General features: G+C 28.6%; 1 long non-coding RNA gene across 1 annotated transcript in view; it reads left to right on the forward strand.

Moving 5' to 3' along the window:
• Positions 1 to 473: 473 nt before the first annotated feature.
• The window catches only part of LOC129976479 (uncharacterized), a 45,770-nt gene continuing 26,651 nt past the window's right edge, over positions 474 to 19,592 (forward strand). Inside the window, exons 1-2 of the long non-coding RNA XR_008785145.1 lie at positions 474 to 737; positions 5,079 to 5,289. This is a non-coding gene — a long non-coding RNA (uncharacterized LOC129976479). The remainder of the gene's footprint in view (positions 738 to 5,078; positions 5,290 to 19,592) is intronic.

Raw genomic sequence — 19,592 nt, forward strand, 5'->3', positions numbered from 1 at the left:
ATGTTTGCTTCCAAAGCGGCATCGATTCCTGTTTTATTTACTAATCTTCTTCTTGCTTTTTTTTCCTAGTTTGTAAGTGATTTGCGATGATCAGGAGTCCTTTCATGGGTTATTAGCTTTTTTCTCTATTTATTAAACCAGCTGGCTGTTGCAAAAGTTGGCCGCGTGCTGTATATAAAAAATAATAGACAAAAAAAGTCGCATTATTTACTAATGGATATAATAACAAAGACGAATTTACTTTCCCTTCTCGTTCATCCCCGGGTCGTCGAAAAAACGAAAACCACTAACTCATTTTTGATCCCAAGCAAATTTATTGTGGAATATGAGATACACGAAAGATCGTTTTTTATGTGCAGGTGTTCCTATATGGGATGATGCACTAACAAGATGAGTTGCACAGCTTGACATCATTAAACGCATGCGCATTTGGAAATGAATCTAGCCTCTAATCATCCTTATCACATAAAACTCTGTAGAGTGAGAACTCTTCCTCATCTTGAAAGTGATATTCATTTTTTGAGAATTTTTTTACTTATCGTATAAAAGCTCCGAATCGGTATCATCCAGTTTCCTGCCTCTACTATTATTATGCATTGACGGTTTATTTCGTAATTCTATTACAAATAAATCCCTTATTTTTCAATATTAATGTACTTGCTTTTCCCTTTCTAGTTTTTCACTTTTGAAGTTGAGCACCTTTTAATTTCTTTCCTGACATAACCTGGAACAAAAAGGTATGTTCATTCTATGAATGCAATGATACTTAGCATCAGTTATCTTCATGCATAAATTTCATTTTAAAAATGATATATAAATGCCCGAAATAATGTCTGAAGTGTTTAGTTTTATTTTGCTTCCGTATTCGTACATCTGTTGTCTTATTTAAATCTTTACGCTGTCAAATCTGATTTGTCTTTCTCTAATTATCTTACTAGTAATCCTCGGCAAATAAGAATTTCAATTATTTAATTCCATTTTTATACAGTGATTTAAGATTATCAGGTACCTTCAAAATATTTTTTTTAATTCACAACTTATTAATGAGAAATCTCTTAAGCATTAAGAGAAACATAGCATATGACATTTCATAGCAATATGCTTATTTATTTCTGAATAACGGATATAACTATAAAATGTAATAACAATTAATAGAATTTATAATAAATGTCCCGGGTGCTCTAAAATTATTCGAAATTCATTCTAATTTCTTTCTTTTAAATACTTTAATCACTTTGAAGCAAAAGAGTTGTCATTAAATTTTGTGTTTTCGAAAAGAATTTCAAACTGAATATATAGAATAATGAAAAGCTATTAATTTTGGGGAGAAATATGCCCAATATATACTTCAAAATGTCTTTTTTATATCAATTATTCCTTTTCCTTAAATTTTAATGAAATTATGAAAAAATTAAGGGAATTTGAAAATCTCTAGGCATTTAAATCATTTTTAAAGTTTGTATCATCTTTCTTGTTTTAAGGACTTGTTTTGACTTTATAATAAATAAGGATCTAAAAGTTTGAATTTAATGAAAAAAAATGTTTAATCAACAAATGTTTATGTATTGAAACCATTAACATGAATGTAAAGCATTGCATACATATATGTAGTATAATCTAATGAATGTGATTTTATCTATCTATTTAATTGCGTCTATGTGATTTTAATTATTGTGCTAATTATACTAAAAAAGAAATACAAAAGAGCTAAAATATAGTAGATTGAAAAATAAAATAAATAATTAATACTCATATATTCAGGATTTAAATACTGTTATGTTATTAATAACAATTTTTAAATAAGAAACCATCAAAAAATTTAGTTTTAAAATATGAGCATTAATTCAAAAATTTTAATTGTTCATTACTCTTTCAAAATTTACCAAAATAAGAAAAAAAAATTAATATTTAGCTTGAAATGTCCCCTAAAGTTTAATGTAAAAATAGAAAAAAGAATTTTGCGAATACCTATTAAATGAATTACATCATTCTTTCAGAAAACAATTTCTTTTGTCACAAAACATTTAGAGCTATTTGTACATGTTGCAGAGGAATCAAAATAGTCCGACAATGAAAGATTAATAATTCACACTTTTTTACTCTCAGAATTTTTTGTAATATAAATAAAAACATACATAATTAAGTAAAAAATATATAAAAAAAAATTTAAGGAATTCCATCAATTATCAATTACATTTTTCCTGACCCTGAAAAACTAAGCTGAGCTTTACGAATTATACGTCAAATAACTGAATTTCTATTACTATAAGAATGTAGAATTTAATATTGTTAAATATTTTAACAATTGCAGATAGTTTTGAAAGCATATAATTTGTCGTGTACTATCATGGATATAAAGTGATATGTAATTTGAATGATGAAATTTGATGCAAAAACGCATACCGAATATTCATTACTGAATACGAATTACTTTTAAATATATGTAGTATAAACACTCATATAACTTAGAAGGAACTCTATACAGAGGCAACATGGATATTGGAACTATAGAGAATTTGAATATTTATCAAAAATTTAGTTTGAATTATTTGATATTCATATAGTAAAATAAGAACTTAAACGTGAAAATTGAATTCAGGTATTTGTTTTTAAAAAATATATAAAGTTATTTGAAATTCAATTGAAAAAATTAGTCATTCAATTCAAAGGTCAGAAGTTCAATAAGGATCCCAAGACAAGCACAAATTTTAAGAAAACGTTAGCTTGTTAAGGCAATAGAAGAAGAAAATAAAAATAAAAAGCAACTCGAAGCGCAGAAAGAGCCAAATCAAAAACATAAATACCATATTTGAGATTAGCAGACGATCATTAGATAACAACCCATATGAGGATTAGCACCCATTCTAAAGAGATGAGAAAAACAAGCATCTTGCCGAATGCCAGAAAGCAAATTGCAGTGGAGACGGCAGTGGAAGTGGAAATGCAATCGAGTTGAATATTTAAACTTCTAGTCATGTAGTGATGGTTGAACCCGTTTCGAAATTCGGATCCGAACTCAAATGGAATTTTTGATCACTATTATTTTAATAATTATGTGTTTACTGTAGAAATTTCAATAATTATTAAACGCATGATTTAGTCCATTAATAAGATTTTAACATTTACAGCTTTTGATTGTATTTATCCCTTCTGGGTAAAAGGATTTTCTAATAGGATTGTAGTCTATAAAATTAAATGTACTGTAATTAATTTGAAAACAGAATTGATAATTAAAACATTTCGCTTAAAAAAGTGAAGAAATAAATTGGCTAATAGAGATAGGCTTCTCTGCTGGCCAATCTGTTTTTTTATTAGAGGGATACCTATGTCAAACACGTTTAAAAGGAACCTCGAAAATGCATCGTTTGGTGTGAATTACTGCTTCCCAAATAAAAGTTTTCTTTCATAGTTTTGTTTATTCACCTTTCAAAATAACCGTTCTTAATTTTAACCATTTGATTGTAAATGCGAAATATAAATTAACTGTGTAACTGCTCAACTGTGTAAATAGATTATTGCAATCCCCAATTGTGATGAAGATTTTACTAGCCAATGGTTTGATATCAGTAGAAAAGAATGAAAAAAAGGGACATGAAAAGTTAAAACTGGAAAGAGAACAAAGGTAAGTGAAAAGGAGCGAGTACTTCAAAAATATAAATTGAAGCCAAATCAGCAAAAATGCATCCACTAAAATCTGGGAAATTATTTGATTAACCTGAAAAAAATCAGAATTCACAATATCAGGATATTGTGGAATTCACAATATCAGGATATTCAATATCTTTTACGATTAAGAAATTAAAAGACGAAATAAAGTTATTTTTGGTTTATTTGAGGGCTAAATTAAAATTTCGAACGTTCTTAAACTTATTTCATTGGTACCTTTTTAATTTTCTATATTTTTTCATCTTTTAGCAAGCGAATTAAATGAGAAATTATCTAAAAGTGTGCGTACGTAAGAACTTTGAACTACCAAGATTTAAACTGAATTCTGAAAAATACCGTCGACTACATTATAAAAACTAAAACGTTTTTGAAATTTTGGAAATAAAATACAAAGAAAGCAAAGAATTTTGTGTATTTTTTCCCAAAGCGTTTTCTGAAACTCAGAAATTAATATTCTACTCCAGTAATAGATTGTAACACTATAATATTTGTTGCAAAAAAATATGCATTGCAATTAGATAAGCATAATACATTCCACAAAAAGATGGACAATATTTCTTTATACAATAACAATGAGGATTTTAATTCATTTCTTATAAGATAGGCTTTAGAATTACTGCCTTATAATTGAAGGGTACTTTATTGCAGCAGTAAAATACGCAAAATTCAAGAAGTTTGAAATGTGTTCAATTATTTGATCCGTGTAATTTTTCAAAAGTTATTTAACATTTTGTGTAGGTTCAATATATTTACCTATTACATTTAAGATGTGCATGAAATTGTAATATGTAAAGCAGTATAGAAAAATTATTTTATATATATAGATATAAGAATAATACCTAAAAAATTTAAACATCTTAATTCTAAAATTACAATAATTAAAAGTTTTTTAGAGAGAGTTATTCCTTATTAAAAATTACGCCCTATTTTTTTTAATAATTGCGAATTTTTAAACGTGAATTAACTTATTTTTGGGTAGTATTATGCTTTGAAAAATTATTTACAATGGAAAATGCTATGCATTACCATGTTATATGATGTATTCAACATTTATTTTAAATTTACATTTTAGCTATATTCGAACGAATATAAATCCACTGAGGCTATAAAGCATACATTACATTTTGAGCAAATTTTGGAAAAATTTTATTCAGAGTTTTTGATGCGAAATATTCAAAATGGAATTCTTTTGGGCGTAAACATTTGTGCTTATGAATCCAAATATTATCGAAACGTATAAAGTTTCCGATTACATAACAGAATACAAATTCTCAAAAAAGCATATTTTTTGCTGTTTTAGGATAAAGAATGTACATTATTTCTATATATACTAAATTCAAATAATATATATTATTTATTTGCAGAATAATTACCTTTATTTGTAGCTCAAATGTCGACATTTCATGTTGTAGATAACATCCCAATTCAGTTAATGTGAATGATTTTACAAGACAGCTGTATTTAATCTTAACATAAAAGCTGGCGTCTGAAAAGAGCACATAAAAAGATGCAATTTGAAACAGATAAAAATAAACTGACTGGTAATCTACTTGCATAAGTCTAGACTTTGTGTCTCAGTGCGGGATATAAGAAATCCTACTTTCCATCGAAGTCTTCAGACAGGTGAGTAAAAAACATCGCTTTAAATATTTATTAAATTTTGGAATAGATAACTTTAAAAGACTTTCTTTTTAACAAAGAAATTAAAAAGTAGGAAAAGCTTGGTTTTTTAAAAAAAAGAACTTCAAAATTAATAATATTTATTTTTATGAATCTTTATTCATTTCTTAATACAATACCAGTAAGAAATGAGTTTAAAATTGTTTCTCACCTATTTGTTCAGGTGAAATGCTGTATTTTCTGATTATATTAGCAGGCAATTAATCAATATTCTAATTAAATAATCTGTCATTTGTGCAGTTTATTGTTTTTCTATTGCCTGTGAATGTTACATTTTCTGAGAATTTATTGAGTTTCAGCATGATTCTCCTATCTTAGTTGCTCTTATTCTGTAAATATTATGTTGTCACGTTAAATCAATCAATATTTTTTGGAAACAGAGCATATTAGAAAAAGAATAGAAAATCAATTGCATGATTCTATGTTTGCAAATATGAAAGATTTAAAACTAAATATAAATCTCTTAAAATTCATGTTTAATAAATTACAAATGCAAATGGCAGCTCTGATGCATCAACAAGATTAAAAAGACAGCAATAAAAAATATACTGATATATGAAAATATATCAAATATATGTGATCTAAAATCAAAAATATACAGATATATGAAATTATTAATTATTATTTATATCTATGAAAATTAAATTTAAGGCGAGATAATATTTTTATATATTACAAGCTTATTTTTAACTCAGAGGTGTCACTTATATTTTAAGTCGTTTCTGAAACAATTGTACTTAAAAAAAAGCAGTACACAGAAGTACACATTTTTAAATACTTCATGTTTAATAGTGTGTAAAATAATAGTGTGCTCTTGATGATAATAATTTTTAATAGTATGCTCTTGATTCTTTTCTTCCTACTTTGACCGATCGTTCCAAGCCACTTCGCGAATAAGCCGGCCAAAGCCCGAAATGAAGATCGGGCATTGGCCGGTAAGTTTACAGCAACATTGGCCAGTTCGCGAACTGGCCGATTTCGGGCTTTGGCCGTAACATATATACAGGGTGTCTCAAAAACTTTGACCGCGGCTTTTATTCCTTAAATATTGATCGTAGACATATACTGTAAATTACAAAGTTGCGTAAAAAAAGATGCAAAATGTTATGAAATCGATTAAAATTTTTAGGGGATTAAACTTCAAAAAATACAAAATTTAAATTTTTATACGGACCCCGTACAAAAAAATTCCCAGTGAGCTAAATGTGCCCCATCCTCTAATAAGGCCATGTAGAAAATTTCAGAATTTTATCATGAAAATTCTCAAAGATATGTTAAAACAAAGTCGCAGAAGGATCAACCACAAATTAAAATGCAAATGCTTCAGTGCAGATGACACGATGAAGGAATGCACCATAAGAAAATAAAATATGCTTCATATCTTTTTTAAATACAAATTTTAAAATCCATGCTTCCTGAAAAATACTTTAAAATTTTATATCGTTAATTACAGATTATAACTTAAAAATAGCATAGTCAGTGAACTTGTAACAAATCTTATGTAATCTTTCCTTTAAGTTATTATTTCCACAAATTTTTAATACCTTTGAAAAAATAAATAGTAAAAATATTATTTATTTATTCCATCATTACACGAGTATCCTGAGACGATTTTTTCTCTTTGCGAACTCATATACAGGCATCGAAAAGTGCTTTAAGTTGGCATTTATGTAGTTTCATATCTTTGAGACTTTTTGTGATAAAATTCTGAAACTTCGTACATGGTATTATTAAAAGATGTGACACATTTTACTCAATAAGAATTTTTTTTTTGTACGCGGTCCGTATAAAAATTTAAAATTTGTATTTTTTAAATACCCTGAAAGCTTTAATTGATTTCATAGTAATTTGCACCTATTTTTTACGCAACTTTGTAATTTACATTATATGTCTACGATCAATATTTCAGGAATAAAAGCCGCGATCAAGGTTTTTGAGACACCCTGTATATATATATATATATATATAATATTGTCTGTCTTAAGCTAACTATTTGATAGCCAAAAGAAACCATAAGTACTCAAATTTAAAGACTGAATTGAAAGTAAATTATTCGTGAGCAAATGAAATATTTTTCATTGAATGTCGAATACGAATACATATGAAGAACTATTGGCAGAATGCATAAGCAAAATTTTAAGAGAAAATTTAAAAAGCATAGATGATTAGTTTAGGAGAAACTATTGATTTACTTTTTTTCTAAGATTTTTAACAATGAAATTTAACTATTTAAATTATAGTTCCTTGAATCTTTCTTATGTTTGAGCCTTTATGAACACAATTTGCAGAACTAATATAACGATTATTTCAAACTTATCTAGAAATTCAGATATCGGTGTTTTTCTTTTATATCGTCTCATTCAATTGATATTTTAACTAAGAAACTTTTCAGAAAATAAAAAATTCTGTTTTATTAGTACTGTAATAGTATATAAAACAGCAAATGATAAATGGTTTTCAGATAATAAAAAATTCTGTTTTATTAATACTGTAATAGTATATAAAACAGCAAATGATAAATGGTTTTCAGATAATAAAAAATTCTGTTTTATTAGTACTGTAATATATATAGGACAGCAAATGATAAATGGAATTTAAAAATTCACAGATAAGCAGTTTCTATATATAAAAAAAAATTACGCATGAAAAAGTTTAATTCCAAGCAGCGACAGATTTTACCATTTAGTAACATACAATTGGCCTTTGGTAAGGCATTTAGTTATTAGACTTATAAGGGTTTTTAAAGGATTAGCTTTTACTTTAGAAAATCAATAATGCGAAAACATTTTAGCCATTTAGACTTTTAATATAAATTGATACTGAAAACATAGTTCTCCGATTACAAATTCAGAGAATATACATGGTAAATAATTTTCGTGTATAAAAATGCTACGTACACACTGAATAATGTCAACATACGTTTAAATAAATATAATTTAGATAAAATTTTTAATTATATATATTTTTTTTTGTAAAACTATTCATGGCTTTCTGCAAATTTTATGATTTATGTTCATATCCGTATTTCTATCGCATTGTTGTTCAAATTTCCAAAATAAAATGTTTAAACAAATTTTCAAAATCCACTGCTTTGATTTTGAGTCTGATGATATGCAACAAAAAATTAAACCTATAAATTAAAAAGTTGTGATTTTAAACCTGGTGTGGTAAAACATATGATAGTGTCACACCTGTCAAGGGAAAGAAAATATTGTGCAATGAACTTAAACGGACAAAAAAAACAGCCAAAAAATGTAAACTGGATACATTAAAATCATAAAAGTGCTAAAATATGATACAAAATTGGGCCAAACAATTTTAAAAGATCCTTTTGCATGTATGTTACCGCCTATGTATATTAAAATGCTCGGTTTTGTTCCAGATAATAAATGCAAAAACGAAGGTGTCTGAATACTGCAATTTTTATATTTCTAAAATGTTATGCGCGAATGATAGATGTAATAAAACAAGGAAATAAATGATATCTTTCGGCAATAAAATGCGTTTGGGCAAATGATTAAAAATCGAAGAATTATTATATGGTAATCAAATTGAAATTACTGAAATACTATTTTTTTTAAGATGACACAAAAAAAATGTTTGTGCAAAGATTTGTTTAAAATTTTAGTCAAAAAAAATGTATAATTTTTCGATTCTTTCAATCCTTTTAGAAAATGCAGAACTTTTTTGTGCTTAGTTTTATTTGAATTCGTCAAAAAGTGTGGAATTGTGCAATGTTCAAAGAATAATTGAACCTTATGCAATTTCAGTTTTGTATGTAATCATTATTACGTAATAAAAAAGTAATATAATCAACACTAATCTTTTCAGAGGAAAATATCATGATTCATTCATGATCATTCATCTTAATTAAGTGTATTTTATGGATTATCCTTTTCAAATACACTATTCAATGAAAACTAAGAAAATGATTTTATTTAAGAGTTATAAACGTACTCGTGTATTAAATAAATGATGTATGTTGAGTGCATTATATTAAATCTTAAGTTACAAAAGCAATTTAAATTTATATTTTTAAATAAAAGTAATATATATAAGATAAAAATGTCAACTTTTAATTTTTCGTTTTGTATTCCTTTTATTTGATTTTTAAATTAGCTATATTTCTTAACTTTGAAAGTTTTAAAATCCTATATATCAGGCTAAATATAATACGTATATATGTAATCCAAGGTTTATTTCTTCATACTTTCGGTTTTATGCTGACCAATTAAGACGCGGTTTTGTGCACAGTTACTCTCCAAATGTAAATAATAATGGCTCAGAATACGCTGTTTAATGCAATAAGTGTTAAAATACAGATCCCAGTGACGTGTAATCAATCACTGACCTTCAACTGATAGTAGAAACTCTGGTTCTGATATTTTTAAGCTACTGTTTTTACCCGAGATATATCGGACTTGCGGTGTTGAAAGGAAAAAAGTTCACAAAAATTTCTCAGGTTTGACGCTAGGAGAATTAAATAGATAGATCATTGCATTTACTGATAAGGAGAAAAATGTGAAGAGGAAAATGGGTAGCGAAAAAATTATAAGATTGTAATAAGTATGATTTTCTTAAAGGGGAATTTTTATTCTGATTCTCATTACTGATATGTCTTATAAATTTGTGTGAATAATTGTTTAATACGTTTTCAATAAAACTTCAGTAAGGTTATTCATGAATTGATAAAAGAGTGTTCAAGAAAAAAAAAACAGGAAGAAATGTGCTTTGAAAATGTATCGATATTCCATTTTTTTTTATTCAATGAAATAAAATGAAAATATTTGCATCTGATAATATTTAGGAATTAATCCTTACATTAACTCTTAAATTAATTTTTTAAAAAATGATTTTTTTGGAAAGTATGACATTAAATAAAGATTACTTAATGGTGTTATTTTTATTTATAATCCTTATTTAAATTTTACGAACTATACATTATAAGCTTAATCATAAATTAAAGCTTATTATAACACGATTAAATAACAATTACTGATAAGGTAATATTAATAACAAATTAATTAATAACAAATTAATTTAATAACAAATTAATGTTATATATTTCTATAAAAATACGTAAAATTGTTAATTTCTTAGGAAGCACCGAACTAAAGAGATAAAGGTCGTTGAAGTCACACGAATCATTTGTACGTATTGAAAATTGCATGGCAAATATAAATCTTAATTATGATATGTTAATTATCATATAAAAAGGCTGCATCATCCATAATCTGCAAAAATATGTGTCTATAATCTTTTCTAAAAAATATTGATAAATAATAATTCTTTTATATCTACTCAAGACATAGTATATAAGGCTAATGGCTATTCTTCCTATTTAGCTGATTAAAAAACAGACATAAACTAATTATAAAAGATAAAGGAATGATACAATTTGATAATTACAAATAATTTTACTCTAAAAGTAAAATTTAAAAAAATTATAGCTTGGTTATAAAACGCAGAAGTTAATATATACCAATTGCTTTAGAAATTATAACATTCAACTAATAATGCATGAATGCATACCAAAAATGCAAGGAACTCCACTCTAACCATGAAATAAAATTATCTTCTATTTAAGGTCCCTCAGCAGAAAAAATTGGGCATCTTTAAATTATAGAAAGAGCTAATAAATATCGTTCAAGCATAAACGTACTTTTATTATTAGTAGACATTTCTTATTACAGTCATAAAAGAAACTTTCATGAGTGTTATTGTCAGCTAAAAGTGCTTATCCTCTGTTTTCATTGAATTTGAACTCATTTTTATTTATTGAAATACTTCACTGGTTATAATCTGCAGTTAAAGAGATAGAAACAGAAAGAAGATAGAGATAGATTTTAGAATTGAAAGCAAGTCACTTCATATTTTACGCAATATCGGGTTTTTTTTTTCTATTCATATCTTTCTACTAAAAAAAAAACTTTCATCCTAAAAACATTTTTTTAAGCGAACATAAGAATGCAATCTTTTAAAACTAAAAAAAGAGAAGCAGTTGCTTATAAAATTATGACTAACATCGAGACTAAACTTAGAGACATCGAGACTAAATTTAAACCAAACTAAAACTAAGCCAACAACTGTTATTTTTTAATGTAGTTTAGTTTCCATGATATTCCATGATTCCAGTTATGCGGTATTTATGATGCATATGAAGGAGATAAACTTTATAGGAAGATTTTATGTTTGATTTCGTAGATATTAACAGCATTACTCGAAAACTTTGATTAAATAAATGAACAAATTAAGCACATTACAGACGAGTTTACTTTGTACCTATTACCTTCAATTATTTGAAAGAAAAATCAAAATCATTATGTATTTTTGCAAATACCACCTCCGTAAACAAAATATCCGAAAAACGTTTTATAATCTGGACATTTCATGTTCCTATAAAAGTTATTGAAACTTTGTCCAATTGAATCTATTCATTACGTACGGTCAATCATATTTTGTTTGTCTGTTGTTTTTTTTTTTTTTTTGTTAATATCTTCCTGTTTATTATCCTGCATTTATCTCTTGTCAAACAATGTCGCTATTAGAGCGTCAACACGCTGATACATACATGGTATTTTCTTTTATTATATGTAGAGACAAAAATAATAGTGTTTAATAAACTGTCCGGGAGTATTATAAAAATAGAATGTATTAGTTTTTTGAGGTGTTTTAAACCAGCGGTTGTGAACTGCAGATCTGTTTTTTCTTATGCATAGAATGTCTTGTGTTAACTTTGTTCTATATTAAAAAGAATAGAATATGCAGTTTATATTTACATTCATTAGCCCATTGCATCCAAACAGAAATTTCTATTCCGGATGTTGATTGATTGCATTCAAATCAAAAAGTATATGACCACTGATTGATTTGCATCAAAGGAAAACTCTAAATTTAAATTATAAACTCAGGTTTAAAATTTAATTGAAATTGCATATACCGTTCTGATATATTTATTCACCTTTTTTTTTTAGTAATCATGTTTCTATTCACGATCTACCATTGGAAAAATTTCATCAAAATTGCAATATTTAACAGATATACAGATTCAACATCGTAATGGAAATTCATCAATGAAATGAAATCTTGAATTTTCAATTAATTTAAATTTTAAATCTTCATTTCAATGAAATAATATCTTCAAATCGTAAGTTTAAATCCTATGATTGCTATATCACAAAATCCAAGTGTCTTTACGGATAAAGATTTGAATGCATTTTTCATGAAAACGCATGCTTTCTCCTGATACATTTTTATATTTCTCTGAATAGAACAAGTAAATATCTTTGAAAACAAGGGACATAGTGTAGAAAAAACAAGGGAAGGAACCTATTTTTGAAAAATAGAATATGGATCACGTAGTTAAAATGTAGTGATTTGGTGTATATGGCAGTTAGTGCTTCTTTTTTAATCTTTTTACACTCAATATCGGATACATACCAACAGTTATACACTCCGTAATTGTGCGAAAATGTTTTCTATTGAAGAGAGGAAGCTGTGTATCTTTGGCATCAAGGGAGTTGGTTGGTGTGGAGGAAAGAGAGTAATTCTAGAAAGATCATAGGAAAGCCGAATCAAGCTCATACAATTAAGCACGGTGAAAGTGATGTAAAGATTTAAGTGTATATAATAGCCAGAAGTGTTCTTTTCACTTTTACATACTCGCCATTACATGTGTTCCTTCATCAATTATGCACTCCACAATTTGGGGAAAATGTTCTTTTCAATGAACGGAGGAAATTGCGTATTTCATATACAGGTGGGGTATATTGGTATAGAGGAAACAAAATAAGTATGTGATCATGCATTTATGCACTTTGGAGGTGATGTAATTATTTGGGTGTATAGGACAAATATTAGCCTTTTTTTACTTATCTAATTGAGGAAGTATCAACAAATTCGAACTCGAGAATTTTGACGAATATTCACTTTTTACACCACACTGAGTTCGAAAAACACATTTTTAGGAAGCGCTAAAGATAAAGTCCGTCTCTCTGACTATCTGTCTGCCTGTGATAAATATAATTAAAAAACGCTGTGAGCTAGACAGTTGAAATATGGTATTCGGTCTTTACACCGAATTTTTAGATTTCTATCAAATTTTATGAAATTTTGTTCGAGGAAGTTCATCTATCCAATTGTTCGAATATAAGTTAACATGGTAATTACAAAACGAAAAAAGCCAGATAGACAAAATTCGATACACAGACTTATCATCTATAGTATAAAAAGTTGTCAAATTTTGAGACATATATAACTACGGGTTGAATGTCTGTCGTCCAGAAAGTTTAGAAAGATGATTAAGTAATAGCAATAACTTAAATATATGAAATTTGGTATGGGATTTTGTGATTAAAAGTGCTATTTTGTGTTAAATTTTGTTTTCAGTTGGTGGTGATAAACATGTTTAAAATGCAAATTCGTCTTTTGGATACTATTAACCCATGATAAGGATTATCGCGAAATAAGTCGATTAGGATGGCACGATAGATTCAGAAAAATGCTCAATTTACGCCAAAAGTTAATATTTAGTAACTATAAATTTTTAGTACGCCAATTCCATGTAAATGTTTCTCTGGCATGACAAGTATATTAGACTGCATGCGAGAAAATTCTGGGAAGACCACTCCGGCTGGTTAACCTATATACAATCAACATTGGATACAATCCAACATTTATACACTTCATAATTTTGGACAAATGCTGTTTACAATGAAGAGGAAAAGCCTTTTGGCTTCTTGCATATGAAGTATTCAAAAATAAAATAATATTTTGATACTACCCAAATTGTGACGAATCTGTATGGTTCAAACCACCCTGAGGGTAGTATGCGGTCTCTACTCTAAATTGTAGAACTCTGACAAATTTTGAATGAAATTCATTATAAAGAAGGCCTGACTGTTAATTTCCGTATGGGGGTTGATGTCCCGCAGTCTATACTTTCACATTTATCCAATAATTCAAAACACAATAAATTAAAAACCCTCAAAAGCTACTCAACCCCCAGCCTTCCGCTGTAACACGGATACGACATCATCACAATCAATAAATTATATATATGAAATTTGGTATGAAATTTTGAGACTAAATTTATAGCAATCTGTCCAATTTTGATTGCCATCCATTCAAAGCAAACATTCGATTTTCTAGCATATGTGTATTAGTATTATGATATCGATTCAGTGCCTAAAAACGCTTTCCAATTGATTCTTCAGTAACTATTGTCCGTCTGTTGTATGCAGTCGACAATACACATTAGAGAGTATAAGAGAAAGTGTCGGAGTTAACACTCCCACTGGTTTCTATTTGTTCTGAGAAATTTCCATGGAAAAGCTGACATTTTATTTCTGTAGTTAGGTTCATTTTGAATGAATATTAAATCACCATCAATTTAAAATAAAACCTTAAATATTGTCTGTCTCTTATGGTTTGAAGCCACTCTATACAGAATATATGCGACGTTATAAGTGATTTTTTTTTAATATTTACTGAAACATTAATGAATTGGAATTTCTAACAAGATAACGCTATTCCTTTACGATAATGAAACTTATTTTAATATTTACTTATCAAAGACACCATAGAAATTGGAAGATAAATTAATGCACTTCTTAATTTCAAAAAAATAAGTAATTTTACTTAAAGAAAATTAGTTTTCATTCAGCGTAAAAGATGACTGTCATATTCAATTTTTTTTATAAATAATTTCATTATTTTCTGTTGGTTTAGAGAATAAAATCTAGTAAATATTGAGTAAAGTTTATATTTGAATTTGATTTAGACTATAAGTTTTATGTACGGATCACAGGCCGAACTTCGTTTAGTACAATTATCAAGTTTATGAGTAATTTTTAATTTTGTGTGATTCAAAATTGCAAATATATATCGTAGGGAAGATGAAAAATTACTTTTAATTTTCTGTTTAATTTTTTGATATTATTTAGTTTTTTCTCTAAGTTATAGGATTGTCGAAAATTCCAAGAATAAATATAGTTATAATACTTAAAAATAGTTGCTATTTTACATTTGGAAACTTGTGGTGGCGAGAAAATTTTCTTGTAATCATCGGGACGACATCACTTTCGTTTCATCAGAAATTCTTTTTCGTCGGGTCCCACGTTGTGCGCCAATGTGGTGGTATGTAAATTATTATGATCCATGCAGGAAGAAATAGGACGAATGTTTTTAGGAACATTTCTTTTAATGATAACATTCACACACTAAACAAGCACAAACACAAAAACAAGACATTCACGTGCGCGGCTTCACAGTTTAGCATCACATCTTATTCTAATTACAATCGCAATGCACTATGGGATGGCCTAATCAAAAAAAAAAAAAAAGATAAGAGTAATGCAACTGCTACAAACTTAATTATTATGTTCCAAATGGTATATCCGAAAGCATCTGCTGCTAACAAACACCAATGATATTTTGCGGAATTGCCTTTCGGCTTCCCACCCAGCTCGAATTACAGTTCTAAATCATAAAATAGTTTTCAATCTGTCAAATGTTTACTAAATAAATCTATATCTCAAGATTAACTAAAAGGCTATTTATCTGCCTTTTAAACTTCAATATTTAACAATAAACAAATGCTTTATTCTACAACAGTATTTAAAATAGAATCTTTCTCTTTGTTTCCTAGTATTGTATAACAACAAAAATAATATCGCATCGTTTTCTTAACTTTACAGAAACAATGTAATTTTAAACAGTGAGAGTCTTTTAAGAAATATCTTTGTTAAATTGGTCATTTTAATACTTGGAACTGCTCGAAGTGTTGAGTTTTATTTTGAATTCTTTTAAGAACGTATTTTTATTGGGAAATAGTATTTTTCCGCAGTTCGAAATGGGTGTGCTTGAATTTGCTTCTGTGTGCACATTCATGTGGATTTATTTCCGAGTTTTTGTAATGAATGACTGGATTTTTTGCGTTTTCTTTGTTCCGTTTATTCTAATGCTGAAAAATTTTCTGATGGATGAATTCAACAAAACAAGCACTGGATGCCAAACGTCAGTGGATAACGAGGCAGTTAATGCCAAAGTTGACACTGCGACCTCCATTGATGAAACTATCCTGCAACCTTACGAGGAAACATTTGATTGCTATTCCAACATAGACGAAGCTGCAACCCTTCCACAACCAGAATCAACTGGCGCTAAAATCTCCATAAACCCATTCACCAACCCCTTTTTCGATTCTATGATTTTCGATGACCCTCTGGCACATTTAGAAACTGTTGAACAAGATGAAATTTCCATCTGTGCCGAGTGGATTCTGAAGCTCCAAGCATTTTTCAACAAATAAATGCAGCTGTAAGGTCTTCAGAGAACTATCTACAGTAGCAGTCATTGAAATAAATTTAATCAAGACCATTCTTCATCTAAAGACAAAAGATATTCCTCATCCTTAGCTAAATATAACAAGAAAATATCATGGAACTTCTTAAGTTGTAGACAATCAAAAGCTCTCAATCATCATAAGAAATCTCTTGCTTATTCAAAACAATTTCTGTACTGAACTTTCCAAAATAGCTGATTGAAAAAGAAGCAACAGTTCCTCAAAAGAAAAAAGAAATCCAGTCATGGGCATCTTTATTGTACATATTGTATATAGTTTTCTTGTATATATTTTTTTGTTATTTGTATATATTCATATTCACTTTGCGGATATTTTTTATTGTTGTGCAAATACTTGTGCTTATTGCTCCTGATAATGGACATCTTGTACCCGGACTTGACTTTATGACCGCACGCGGTTACCCTACTAGTGACTTTATGCTTTTCTGTGGTGATTGAATATCATCGAACTTTGAAGAGACTTTGCCGAAGAATGAGATCAGTGGTCGGCTACCATAAGATCAAATATATTGAACCATACATCGCTGCTTGAAGACATGTCAGTTTGGACACTTTTCAATAGGCGCATCAATAGCGTTTAATTTTATTCTTGTTTAAACCCATCAACCCTTAAATAAAATAGGCTCAACACAAAATTGTCTTTGTTTTTGTTTTTGTGGGTTTATTTTTTCCCTTTATATTTTATGGTTAAGGAAATCATGACTTGACAGCAGAATTAATATTATTCTTCAAATTATATTTCAGATGTTCCATTAGTAATTAAAATAAATACTATTTAATTTTAACTTTAATGGCATCTCTATGGAGAAATGTGTGTTCAGTAACAATTATGCACGTAGTAGAGGTAAAAATGATTCATATTTGCTCTTTTAGAATAATATTTTACGAAGTAAATATTTTGAAATTATTTTTTAGATGGAAGTTGCGTAATGAGATAAACAAATAAAAAATTTGCAGAAAAATTATTGTTTTCAAAATATTGTATTTAACTGAGTTTTCACAGCCAACCATTAGCTTTCATCATTTAATTTTCTTTGAGATTTCGAGAAAATTTTGAATCGAACTATCTGAAGTAGCATCTATATAAAACACTGCGTTATTAATCCACAAAAATTTGGTGAAAACGCATTATGAATGTATTCGTTCACTATATCTATTAATAATATTAAGCAAAATATTTTGTTATTGACGGATACTATTGTCAATTAAAACAACTGTTAGAACTCTGCACTAGACCGGTTGGTGTTAAAAATTATTCTTTTTCCGAAAGAGGGCGCTGCGTCGCCTCCCAAACCATCCCGATTTTTAGAAATGTATCATTCGAGTACGTGTGTGTGTGTTAGTGATGACTAAAATAAAAGCCGTTAGCGGAAATGGTGTTTCCTGTTCTACCCTTGGTAGTCATTCTGGTGAGTTTTGGTTTCTTATAACTTAATTGCAAATACATTTTTTGGTCTCAGAAGTGGGATGTGTAGAGTGTGGTGTTTTTTCGGTTGTTTGCATTTGAGTTTTGAGCTTGTCGTGGTATAATTTCTTGTTTTCGTTTCTGAATTTTAATTCTGTTTTTAGAGGTTACTGGTCAGATTTATATGGTTATATTTTGAGCGTCTGTTTGTCGAGTAGATTTTATTGATAATATCTTTGTGTATCTTGTGTGTGCAGAAAATGTCGAGAAAGGACGAGTTGAGATTAGTTGCGGAGGAGATTGGATTCGATGTTACGGAGGACCTTAAATTAATTGATTTGAAAAAATTAATCGAAAAGAGCGAGGTATTTAAGAAAGAACCAGATTTGTACAGGCGTAATTGATAATATAATCGAGGATAAAAAAATTAAAGAAGGAAAAGGAAAATGAGGTAAGGAGGTTGGAAATGTAACGGGTAAAATTGGCGCAATTAGAAAGACAGTTGGAGTTGGAAAATGTGTTGAATAAATGGGCCAGGCCAAGGTGATTTGGATGTTTGCAAGTTGAGGTTCGAACTCGCAACGTTAGGGTTCATAGCCGAGTAACATAACCACTAGACAAAAGTGTACACTCTTCTCCGGAAGTCGTTATCTGGCTTATGATGTTACCACCACAGATGCATCAAATCAAAGTGTTGAGAATTTGACTAAAAGTATCAAAATGTTGACCATTCCCGTACCTACTAGAGCAGAGTCCTTTAATTTGTTCTTCCAGTCGTTGGAAAAAGTGTTTAAAATCAAAAACGTGCCAGACGATTTGAAAGCGGAGATCTTGTTAAATATGTTAGGAAAAAGGATTTCAAATTTATTGGTTTATGTAACTGAGGAAGACATTGCGAATTACGATAAACTTAAAGCTATCGTTTTAAAGGAATTTCATCCCAACCACCCCCCAGGAATGTTTGGATCAGTTTCGCAACTCGAAAAAATTTCCAACAGAGAATTATGTGCAATGCTCATCTCGATTGAGTGCTAATTTCGAATATTACTGCAGCTTGAGAGCAGTTGAGGATTTTAAATTGTTATGTCAATTGATAGTTTCTGATAAACTATATAGTGAACTTGATCGCGAGTTAAGAACTCATGTAGCGGTAAAGCAGGGAGAATCATGGTTTAGACCTCAGGTTTTAGGCAGGGAATGTGATTTATTTGGCTTCAATGGGTAAACAAAAAGTAGAGTCTACGTCTACGAGACCATATTCAGATGTTGGAAGTGGGAGAAGTGAAGTGTCTTTGGCTAACAAACACCGTAATTATAACAATAAAACTGTATCTAATGTGTATCTATCTAGTGCGAAGAATGTGAAGTGTAGATTTTGTAACACTAGGACCCATCTGTTATCTAATTGTATCGGGTTTTAAAGACTTTCAATGAACGATAAAGTAAGCTTTGTGAAAGGTAATAATTCGTGCTTCAA

Source organism: Argiope bruennichi, chromosome 7 (assembly GCF_947563725.1).
Source record: "Argiope bruennichi chromosome 7, qqArgBrue1.1, whole genome shotgun sequence".
NCBI lineage: Eukaryota > Metazoa > Arthropoda > Arachnida > Araneae > Araneidae > Argiope > Argiope bruennichi.